At 40.3% G+C, this 10,458-nt stretch overlaps 1 pseudogene; it reads right to left on the reverse strand.

Annotated features, from left to right (window-relative positions):
* Positions 1-3,546: 3,546 nt before the first annotated feature.
* LOC131752812 (histone-lysine N-methyltransferase SETD2 pseudogene) lies at positions 3,547-9,771 on the reverse strand (annotated as a pseudogene).
* Positions 9,772-10,458: the final 687 nt, after the last annotated feature.

Genomic DNA, 10,458 nt, shown 5'->3' on the forward strand with positions numbered 1-10,458 from the left:
TATAAAAATGAGCTAGTAAAACTCAAAGGCAAAATATCTATGAACCATACTGAGTGTGGAACCATAACTGATGACTGTAGTTATCTTGAGGGAAGTGATTTAATATAATATTAAAACAGACTTGAACATGTAGTTCTTGATTGTGTTTTTATATACACAAGACAGCTAGATACATGAGTATGTGGGGATCATACCAGGTAGGAAGAAGTTCTGTGTTAGTATGTGGTGGTTGTATCACTAGTCATTACTCAAGAAAGTAGGAAGGAAACATAAATAAAATAGTTGAGGAATTTAATATTCATTTTATAGATGGATATGAATATATCAACACCCAAATCCCTGATCATTTTGGTTACTCTTGCCATGCTGGTTTCACAGAACTGTAAGTGCCTGGACTGGAAGTTTCACTCCACTGTGAAGAGCTTGAATCCAACAAAAGATGAATATGTGCAATTTGTGCAGTAATGGAAGTGTCAGTTTGGCAGCTCTTTTGATTCAAGCTCAGTTTAGCTGTCCCCTCCCCTCCCTTTCTTTTCCCTCTATCCCACCCTCTATTATTCTAAACTAAGAGCTACTCATCTAAGATATAGATGAAAAATAGACATGAACAAGGAGCAATGCTGAAGAAAATGCAAATGCATACTTTGAAGCCATGTAAATATGCAGGTTATCTCATTAAATAGCATGAAATGGCCAATGACATTAAACAGTAAATGGAGGTGGATCAGAGTGAATTTGGAAAAGGACAGGGGAAAAGGTCATTGCCAAAAAGCATAAGGTCAATATTTTAATATGACAGTATCAAACTATCACACTTTTTAAAGACATTAAAGCAAGGGTTTTAAGATCCTTGAGAAACTTAGTAATTGCTCATTAAATGTGAGCTGCTAGTATTATTATTATCTGCCATATAGCTTTCTTTTTTTCCCTAAGTATCTCTAATATAGTTTATTTTTACCCTCTTTTGGAAGTTTATACATGTGGTACAATGCACTATTTATTTCACTGTGCCTGGCTTCTTTTATTCAACATTATATCTTTAAGATTCATACATGTGGTTGTGTGTCTCTGTAGTTCATTTCCATTGCTGTATAATGTCTCATAATTTGAATATACCACACTGTGTTTATCTATTCTATTATTGATGGACATTTGACTGTTTCCTGTTTGGACCTATTTTGAACACTTCACTTTCTATATTCTTTTGCATGTACCTGGAACCTTATAAGCATACATTTATGAAGCTATAGATTCAGGAATAGAAAAAGGTATATGTGTATCTTCAGCTTTAGTCAACACTGCCAAATTTTATTCAGAGTAGTTTACAAACCTCTTTTCCCATCTGCTGTTTATAAGAATTCACTTCCCACCAACATTTTCTATTGTCAAACATTATAATTTTTGCCAATCTTGTGGACTCGTACTTATATCATTGTTGTTTTAATCTGTATTTCCCTATAATTAATGAGGTTAGGAACATTTTTACGGATCTGTTGGCTCTGTTGACATTCCCTTTTGTGAAGTACCTGCTCACATCTTGTGCCATTTTTTTATTAGATTCTTTTTCTTGTTGGTTTTGAAAGCATGTACATATTTGGGGTACAAGCTTTTGATGATGAGTCAAAAATGTATTTTCACAATATGGCTTTCCTTTTCCCCCTCTTTAATCTGTCTTTCAATGATTTCAAAAAATCAGTGCACTCAAAATTTATCCATTTTTGTAATACTGATAAATGCTTTCTGAGTCTTATTTTTAAAAACGTTTTCTACCTAGAGAACATAAAGCTATTCTACATAATATTACTATCAGCATGAATTGAGTTTTGTTTTTTTGTACGTGAAATGAAGTAGAGGTATGTCTCTCTTTTTAATTTTTTCCCCCAGTATGGATGTTCTAGCATCCTTTCTTGAAAAGACCACCTTACTCTCCCTGCTCTGCACTGTCGCCTCTGTCATAAATCAGGTGTTCATAGATACCTAGGTCTGTTTTTATTCTGGGGCACTTGTTTTTTCTGTCTGAGACAGACCCACACTTTCATTTCCATAGTTTTAGGCTAAATCTTGACTTTCATTGGAGCAGGTTCTCTCACTTTGACTCTTGTAAAGTTTCTTTGCTATTTTCTGACCATTGTATTTTCATATAAATTTTAGAATTGGCTTATCAAGTTCCACCAAAAATTTTTTTAAGTATTCAGATTTTGTGTGGGATAGCATATCTATAAATTGGGAAGAATTGGCAACTTTTATAATATTGAGGTTTCCAATTCGTGAACATGATTTATGTCTCTCCCTACCCCTGCAGTTTTTTAGATGTTTCTTTCATTAAAATTTTATAGCTTACTTTGTAGAGTCTTGCATATCTCTTGGGAGCTATATTACTAAGTATTTAATAATTCATCTCTTGATCCTTTTGTATTCTAGGTGTATCCAATCACAATAATATAATAACATTTTAATTTCTTTTTTCAATTCTTAAAACTTTATCACTCTATCTTGTCTTACTGCCTTAGCCAAAACCTCCAATTCAATGATCAACAAAATTGGACATAGCAGGTATTTTTCTTTTTTACCCAAACTCAAGGGAATACATTTTATGTCTCCATTAAAATGTTTGCTGTAGATTTTTTTGTACATAGAGTGAAGAAATAAGCAAAATTTTTTAAACAAGAAAGTTATCCATGACTCCTGTCAATCTCGCATACCCTACATTTTACCCACCAGCACTTCTTACCACCTCCAGGCATCCATATAGCTTTCTTGACATAAATCAAGCAGAAGATTTCATTGGTCTTCATTTTTTATATAGCTAGGCATGTCCATGTAAGAACAATTTTTCCCATTAGAATCTGAAATGATTTTGATGAATCACTTCATTTTTTTTTCTTTAATTGATTTTATGTTTTACATAAAAAGTTCAGTAAAAATTGGATAAAGTAAAGTGATTTTAAGCAGTAAATCAGTCTTATCAACATGGCACAAGACTGGCTGAAACCACAAGGCAGCCTGCTCTGGAATATTTACATGATAACAAATTAAACCTTGCAGGAGAACTTAAACCATCCTTACAAAGTCTTCTGTGATCCTAGCACGTAGAGGCTTAAGCAAAACAAAAACCAAAAACCAGGAAAAAACAAACAGATTATTTTTAATATATTCACGTATACATTAAAATATAATTCAGATCGTCAGGGTAAGGGGTCGTGGGTGGGGATGCGCAAGAGTCTGTGCACTGACAGCACCGCCAAGGAGGAGACGCAGGCTTGAGAGTGGGGTCAGGACTGGCCAGGGTCTCAGAAGTGAAGGTCTCAAGGGCCTAAAGCCTTGCCTCAGATGGCCTCTACCAACAGCTCACAACCAGGGACCGCTTGTTGTAGATGGAGGTCATTTTTGTGGCTTTCAGTTGAAATCTGCAGGTCTGAATTCCCCAGGGTGATGTGTCATCAGTAGCACAGCCCTGGCAGTGGGGTGGGGAGAGGGCCCACAGGATTTCTTTTCCCCAGAGTCTCTCCTACCAGCTTGCCCGTCCTCCCACCCTGGCCCTGAAGGTCACTCTAATTCAGTGTCCTCTTTGTTTACAAAGAGGACAAAATTAGGCTGTTTGTAAACAGCTCCAAACTTCTGCATGTACTTCTTAATGTACTCCTTGGTTTTGTGTTTCACATTCTCATTGCACTCCAGGTCCTCGGGGTTCTTACAGTACTTCAGCTCCTTATTCATAACGCCATGAGTCAGCTTGCGAGCTAGGTGTTTGAAATCTTTAGTTGTGGTAATTCTTCCCACTTTGCAGTCAGGTTTCCGGTAAGGGTTCAGGCACTGGGCAATGAACTGGGACATCTCTTTTTTGAATACTTCTTTGCTTTTCTTAGCCAGCTCACTGGAGGTGTCTGCTTCTGCTGTCTTAGGCTTTTTTGAGGTCTTCATGGGATTTTCATCATATGTTGGGGTTCCCACGTCCATCTCAGCTTCATGCTCAAGGCTGGCATCATCTTCTGGGCTTTCCCAAGTAGGAGGATCCCACTGAGTCTGCCTTGTGATCACATGGTAGTAGTAAATCTTCCCTTCTGGGTCTCGGGCTGTCTTCCAGTTGGGAGGTAAGACAATAGTTTTTGGTTTGGGAGGAGATGGGGGTGGTAACTGCAGGAGATTATTCGTCACAACCATTTCAGGTGGCTGTAAGGGCTGAGGCTGCCCTGGTGCAACTATTGTAGTCACGGCTGTGGCTGGCTGTACCACCACTCCTTGTGGGTGAGCTGTGAAAATCTGTTGTCCCTGGATGTACTGAAGACTTGTCAGGGCATAACTCTGTACAGTTGGTGGAGTTGTCTGTGAATAGGATGATGTCACACCACAGACAGTTGGACAAGCCTGTCCTTGATAATATATGGTTGCTTGAGACTGTGCAGGAGAGTACTGCTGCTGTACACTCACGGACTGTTGGTTTGAATCCCAAACACCATAATTCTGTCCCCGGACTGGGCCTGGGGCTGGCACTGGCAAGACGGTGACACTGGAGTCTTGGTGTACCACACCGTCACTTTGGGCCACATACTGTGAACTGGAAACTTCCACAGGGACTGCCACATGTGGCACCACTGGCACAGGTGGAGGGGCAGCAAGGAGTTCTGAAGAATGTCCCACCAAGGGCTGAGAATGATCATAAGGAGCAGGAGAACACACAGGATCCATGCTGGGTGTGGGGAGGAGCACCTTTCTGGCATTAGGATTGCTGGGATCCACATAGGCGTGCATGGGATAACCTGGTGGGTAGCCAGCAAAGGGGTGATGAGGGGCGTTGTAGCCAAGAGAGTCACAGAGCAGTGGAGATGTCATTCCCAGGTTCTGCATCTGCTGCTGTTGTTTTTGAGCCTCCCACTGAGCTACCTCCTGCTCAAACAACTTTTGACGCTCCTCTGTAGAAAGTTTATTGTGACCTTTAATTCGTACTTTCTTTTTAGAAGTTGATGTATCATATCTGTCATCTGGTCTTTTTGTTCCTCTCTCATAGGCAGAAGAAGGTGGTGATTGGGAGCCCCTTCGTTTCCTTTTCTCTTTATTTTGAGTTTGTTTGTCTGGGTATCTCTCTCTTGACCTGTTAGGAGTCTTTGGGGCAGCTGTTTGATCTCTGAAGCCAACAGCATCCCTTCCTTGTTTGGTTATTGTGCTCTCCTTTTCAGTTTGACTTTTCTTTGGAATTCGATATACCACCTTTAGGTCTTTCCAACTGTCCAGGAGCTTGGTGGCCAAATCACTTATATCTACTGTTTTATCTGGCTGTTCCTGGCTCCTCTCACTCTCCACATCAGATACACCCTCCTCTTCATCTTGGGATGGTGTTTCCTCAGCCATAGGTTCGTCTAGTTTTGTGCCATTGCTCTCTTTAGGCTCTATTTCAGTGTCAGCCTCTGGTTCAGATGTGGGTAGCTTAATGGCCTCCACAGCAAGTTCACTATCAATTTTAGATTCAGGCAGCTGTTGTGTGAGTAGCTGTTGTGACTGTAACGCTTCCTCTTCTTCTACAGGGATGTTTTCTAACTGGTCAAGGTCCTCTTTGCTATCCTTGCCTTCTAGCTCACTGGTAGCATCAGAGATCTCACTGTCCATGATATTTTCACTTATAATTTTAAGTCTGCGAAACATTAACTTCTTGGGGGTGTCTGTGTCAGCTTCTATGCTCAGCTTGGTGGAAGGATCAGGTGTCTTGAGTGGTGTGTGAGCACCTGATGTATTCTCGCGAGAATACCCATCTCCTTCACTCAGCTGAGGGACAGCAGTCTTGGTTTGAGACCAACGTTGAATAATAGGAAGTACTTTGCTTTCCTCCAACATATTTTTAGTAGGAATGGGTAAATGTTCCAAAGTCTTTATAATCTCTTCCCGAAGCTTCTGGTTACTTTCCTGGCCATAATCTAGTTCTGCCATCCAGATCCACAACAAAGACAGCCCATGATGTTCCAGAAAGGACTTCAGGCAAGACTGTGAATGTGTGTTCTGTATGAGCTTGAGACAGGTAAGTTTCTGTTCCAAAGTTTCAATTCTAACCATTAGCCAGGATAAGCTGAGCACCTGGTTTTTATCAGAGAGACCCTCACCATTCCCCATTAGAGCTTCTAGCTCTCCATCCACCGAATCCTTCTTCCGAGATCGTTCTTTCTTCATTTTCCCTCCTGCTGCTCTGATGCTGACTCTGTTCTCTCCTCCCAGGTAACCCCGGCAATTAGCCGACCCACAGAAACATTTCTGAGCTTCTTTCCCATATCTTTGGAACTGATAGTCAAATGTTAACTCTGAGCCTGAAGGAACCAGTTTGGTGGTAAAAAACCCAACTCTCAGTTGTCCGTTCACAGTCCATTTTTGAGTCTCACAGTTTGGTTCGCAGCTGTGATTCATGAACCGGGAGCAATTTCCTTTCTGAGTGGCATCTATTATCTCATCATTCGTCAGGGCCATGAAATAGTAGTGGGTGTTTTTGTTTCGTGCATACTCCTTTACCCGGGCTTTAAACTCTTTATGATCAAGTACCTCTCCACAATATTCCAGGACAAAGGTGTTCGAAGGAAGGTCTTTAGCAGCTCTCAAGCCCCAGCCTTTCTTTTCTGTGAGTATGACTTCCACATCTGCATACTGTTTTCTTTGAAACCGTCTATTGGAACAATAATCCCCATTTGGACACTGAGAAGAACACTCAATCATGAGGAGATGATTAAGACAATCTTCCCCACATGCTATTTCACCTTGAGCTCTTTCATCTTTAGAAAGAGGTGTACACTCACACTGCATTCGCTTAAGATCCCGATGGGATTTATTCTTCTTTCTTTCTGTTAAATAAACATTTTCTTCAATCAGATCAAAGTAACAAGGCATCTTCCCTTGCTTGGCACATTCCTTCCACCGCTGTGGGTCCCTGAAGTCCTCCATGACACACAAAGGCCCAACCAATGCTGAGCCTAGAGGCACTACTGTCTCTCCCTGCTCTACCTTCACTCTAACTTTCTTTCTGTCCTGAAGCTCACTATCACTTTCAGAATCACTCTCCAATTCCTGTCTCCTTTTTTTAAGAGGCCCTCTATCTTTCATATCATTTTTTTCTAAGTTTTTTGAAAGATCTTTCTTCTCATTCACAGCTAAAGAGTCCTTAATGGAATTGCTGCTTATTTCAGGTGCTTGCACTGACCCCTTGTCCTTCTGAAGGGACAGAAAAGATTTATTGGACTGGCCTGAAAAGTGAGATCCTCCACGTTGATCCCAATTCTCCTCCTCTTCACGGTCATGTGTTAAGGAATCTGGTACCTGCCCTTGAATTCGATCATACACAACCCCAGTTCCAGGCAGTCTACCTGCTGATCTTGGATGCCAGTAGCCATTGCCTTGCCAGTAATTATGTGTCCCACTATACTGTTCTGCACTTTGCTGATACTTGTGTCCACCACAGGCTCCAAAGCTGCTGTCAGGTTGCTGATACGTGGTAGTAGGCTTTTCTTGTTGAGAGAAGTCCCACCCTAGTTTTCTGAGCTCTTCGGATGAATGGAAACCATCCACTCGGGAGATGTCACAAGAAGAAAAAATTGACTCTGTTTTTCCCAGTCTACTCTCTGGCCTGTTAGGGAAAGTGGTCTGTTGCCTAGACTTACTTGAGACATCTTCAAAATCATCAGAAGAATAAACTGGCAGCTCTTCTTGCTGCCTAGAAGTTATTTTGGCTTTCACTGTTTCCTCAGAATTTGGATGACCTAGAGCGTCAGATTTTATGTCTATATGACTTGTACTATCAACTCCATGACTCTGAGGATGAGCAATTTCAGACAGATGATTATCTATCTGTTTTCGGCTGGGCTGTATAGAAGAAATTTCTGAATTCTTCTTTGTTGCTTTATGAAAGAAAAACTTCTCAGTTTGAGGACAGGCTTTACTTGCTATGCTCTCAAATTTTTCCTCACGTGAATGCCTCCTTGGCTCCAATCGCTCATCTTCCCGGTGGTCAGAATAGGGTCTGTAACTTTGACTGCTCCGAGAAGAACAAGGAGTTGCTTCTTCCATGGGAAAAGTAGAATTCTTTGGCACAACCACAACAGACTGAAGACAGTTTCTTGGAATACTGCTATCATGAGAATCTGTATCTTCTGAATCACTTTCATCACTTGAACTTTCAGAAGGACCACAATAATCTTCATGGACAGTAGATACAATCTCTGAGGCATGACCACTACTGTCACATTTTAAGGTATATGTTACACCATCACTGTCCTTCATGATGACATTCAAATCACAAGAAGAAAATACAACTTCTGAATCATCAGAAGTATGTGCATGTCCTCTTCCACCTTCTTCATCTAAAGAGATTTCTGGTCTTCCTCTTCTATCAGGCAGTATGGAATTCCCTTCTTCTTGAGCCTCTTGCACACATTTCCCAGATAGTCCATTATTATGCCTGTTTTCCCGGGAAGCAAATCCTCTTCCTGAATCAGGAAGACCACTACCTACTTCTATTATTTCTTTCTCTGAATGCTTTAAAAACTCTGAGCTTTTACTCTTCAGCACAGCATCGAAAACTGGAGATGGATTCTCTCCACATTGCAAGAGAGTTAAACTGTCTACTTTTATTCCTGGTGGAAGACTCTGAAGAGATGAAGTAATACATGAGCTCCCTGTAGGTTGATATAAATCATCAAAATGATTAACAGAAGCTGAACTGGTACTACCAACACTCTGCTTATATTCTCCACAAGCAAATTTTGAGTGCTGATCTGTCAGACTTCCATTATCACATATAACTGTTTTTGATTTCAAATGCACATTCATAAAGCTATTTGGAGAAATCTTCGTTACTAAAGGCTCAGTATTTTCAGCTCCGGAATGAGACAAAGAAGGGCGGTTGTCATTTGAAGTACAGTATATATCTGAATCTTTGGTCTTACAACAAGAAACTCTCACATCAACTGGTTCTTTAACTATTGTTTTGGCATAATCTATAGTCATAACTGGCAAAGATATGAGTTTATCCTGGTGTGGTGACACTGGAGGTTCTGTTTCTCTAAATGGGCTTTCTGACTTACTATGCTTCATGCGAGTATCATCCAAATCTTTTTCTTTACATCTGTTCATATTTTGAAATCCATTTGATGAAAGCATGCACGTTTTGACCAAAGGGGATACCTCTGATCCAGTCACACTATCATCAGAAGACATCAAAACAGTGTCATGTTTAGAAGTGCAAAATGTTGCCAAATCAGATTCTGCCCCAGGAGATCCGTTTATATAAAATTCTGTGGGACAATAACTTCTTAATTGATCATTCTTCACTTTACATAAAGAGTCTAATTCCTTAATACTATCATGGCTCTCATGTCCTATAAATTCAGACTTAAAAACAGGTGATTCATCTAGCTTTTTAAAAGTAAGTGAATCATTCAATCGATTTGATGGAGATGGAGACCCAATCTGTCTTTCAGGAGCTTTACTAATCATTCTTAATTCACTACCTTTTGAACAAGGAGCCTGTAAACTAAAAGAATGAGGCTGTTGGATTTCCTCATTCAATTCTGTACAACAGAAAGAATTTTTAAATTTTTCAGACTTGGATACAGGTTTTGAAGGGGCAGATTTATAACGGGAACCACTCTTACCGTGCTTGGAATATGATGACCCCCGTCGGAATCCCAGTTCATTAGTGGGAGAACAACGTCTTTTCATTGCTTCATTTTCTGAAGTCCTTTTGGATTCTCTTTCTAATTTTGAAGAATACTTTCGTCTTTTCTCCATCTCTAAGTAAGAGAACTCAGTTTTACCGTCTCGATCAAATTTAGAATAGGATGATGTCCTTAGGTCTCTGTAAGAGGAGGAATGAGATGAGGTGCGCCTTGAGTATGTCTTATACTCATCTTCTCTTGCCCTGTTATCTGTATATGGCTGAGAATAGCGTGCCCTCTCTCGATAAGGGGAACTCCTATGGTAGCGACGATCAGAGTCATAATAATGGGATCATTCTGACCGAGGATAGGGTGAACTAGTTCTAGAACCTCCGTCATATTTAGAACGAGACCTGCTCCGCCTTTGCTCTCTCTCGGATCTACAGTGAGAACATATATAACGAGCATCTCTTTCAAGTTTTGAGTAGCTAAAGTATTTATCATCTCTCTCTGTTTTAGATCGTGAAGATTTCCCTAAATCCTCACTTTTTAAAGTTGCTAAGCTCTTTTTTTGAATCTCTTTCTTTTTCAACGTTGGCTGAAACTTTTAAATCGTGTGATCTTTGACTTGAGGAAGTCAGTACAGAATCTTCATCAGATTCTGAACCAAGAAAGGTGCCTTCAGTCTATAGAAAGCAGGCCCATGCAGAAATAACCCTTATTGGAAATACTATGAGAGCTGTTCAGCAAAGAAGAGGAACAGATGATTGGCACAGTAACAGATTTCATAAACATTGACCCTCCCATTATTGAAATGTAATTGGTGAAATGAGAA

Source organism: Kogia breviceps, chromosome 3, assembly GCF_026419965.1.
Source record: "Kogia breviceps isolate mKogBre1 chromosome 3, mKogBre1 haplotype 1, whole genome shotgun sequence".
In the NCBI taxonomy this organism is placed as follows: Eukaryota; Metazoa; Chordata; class Mammalia; order Artiodactyla; family Physeteridae; genus Kogia; species Kogia breviceps.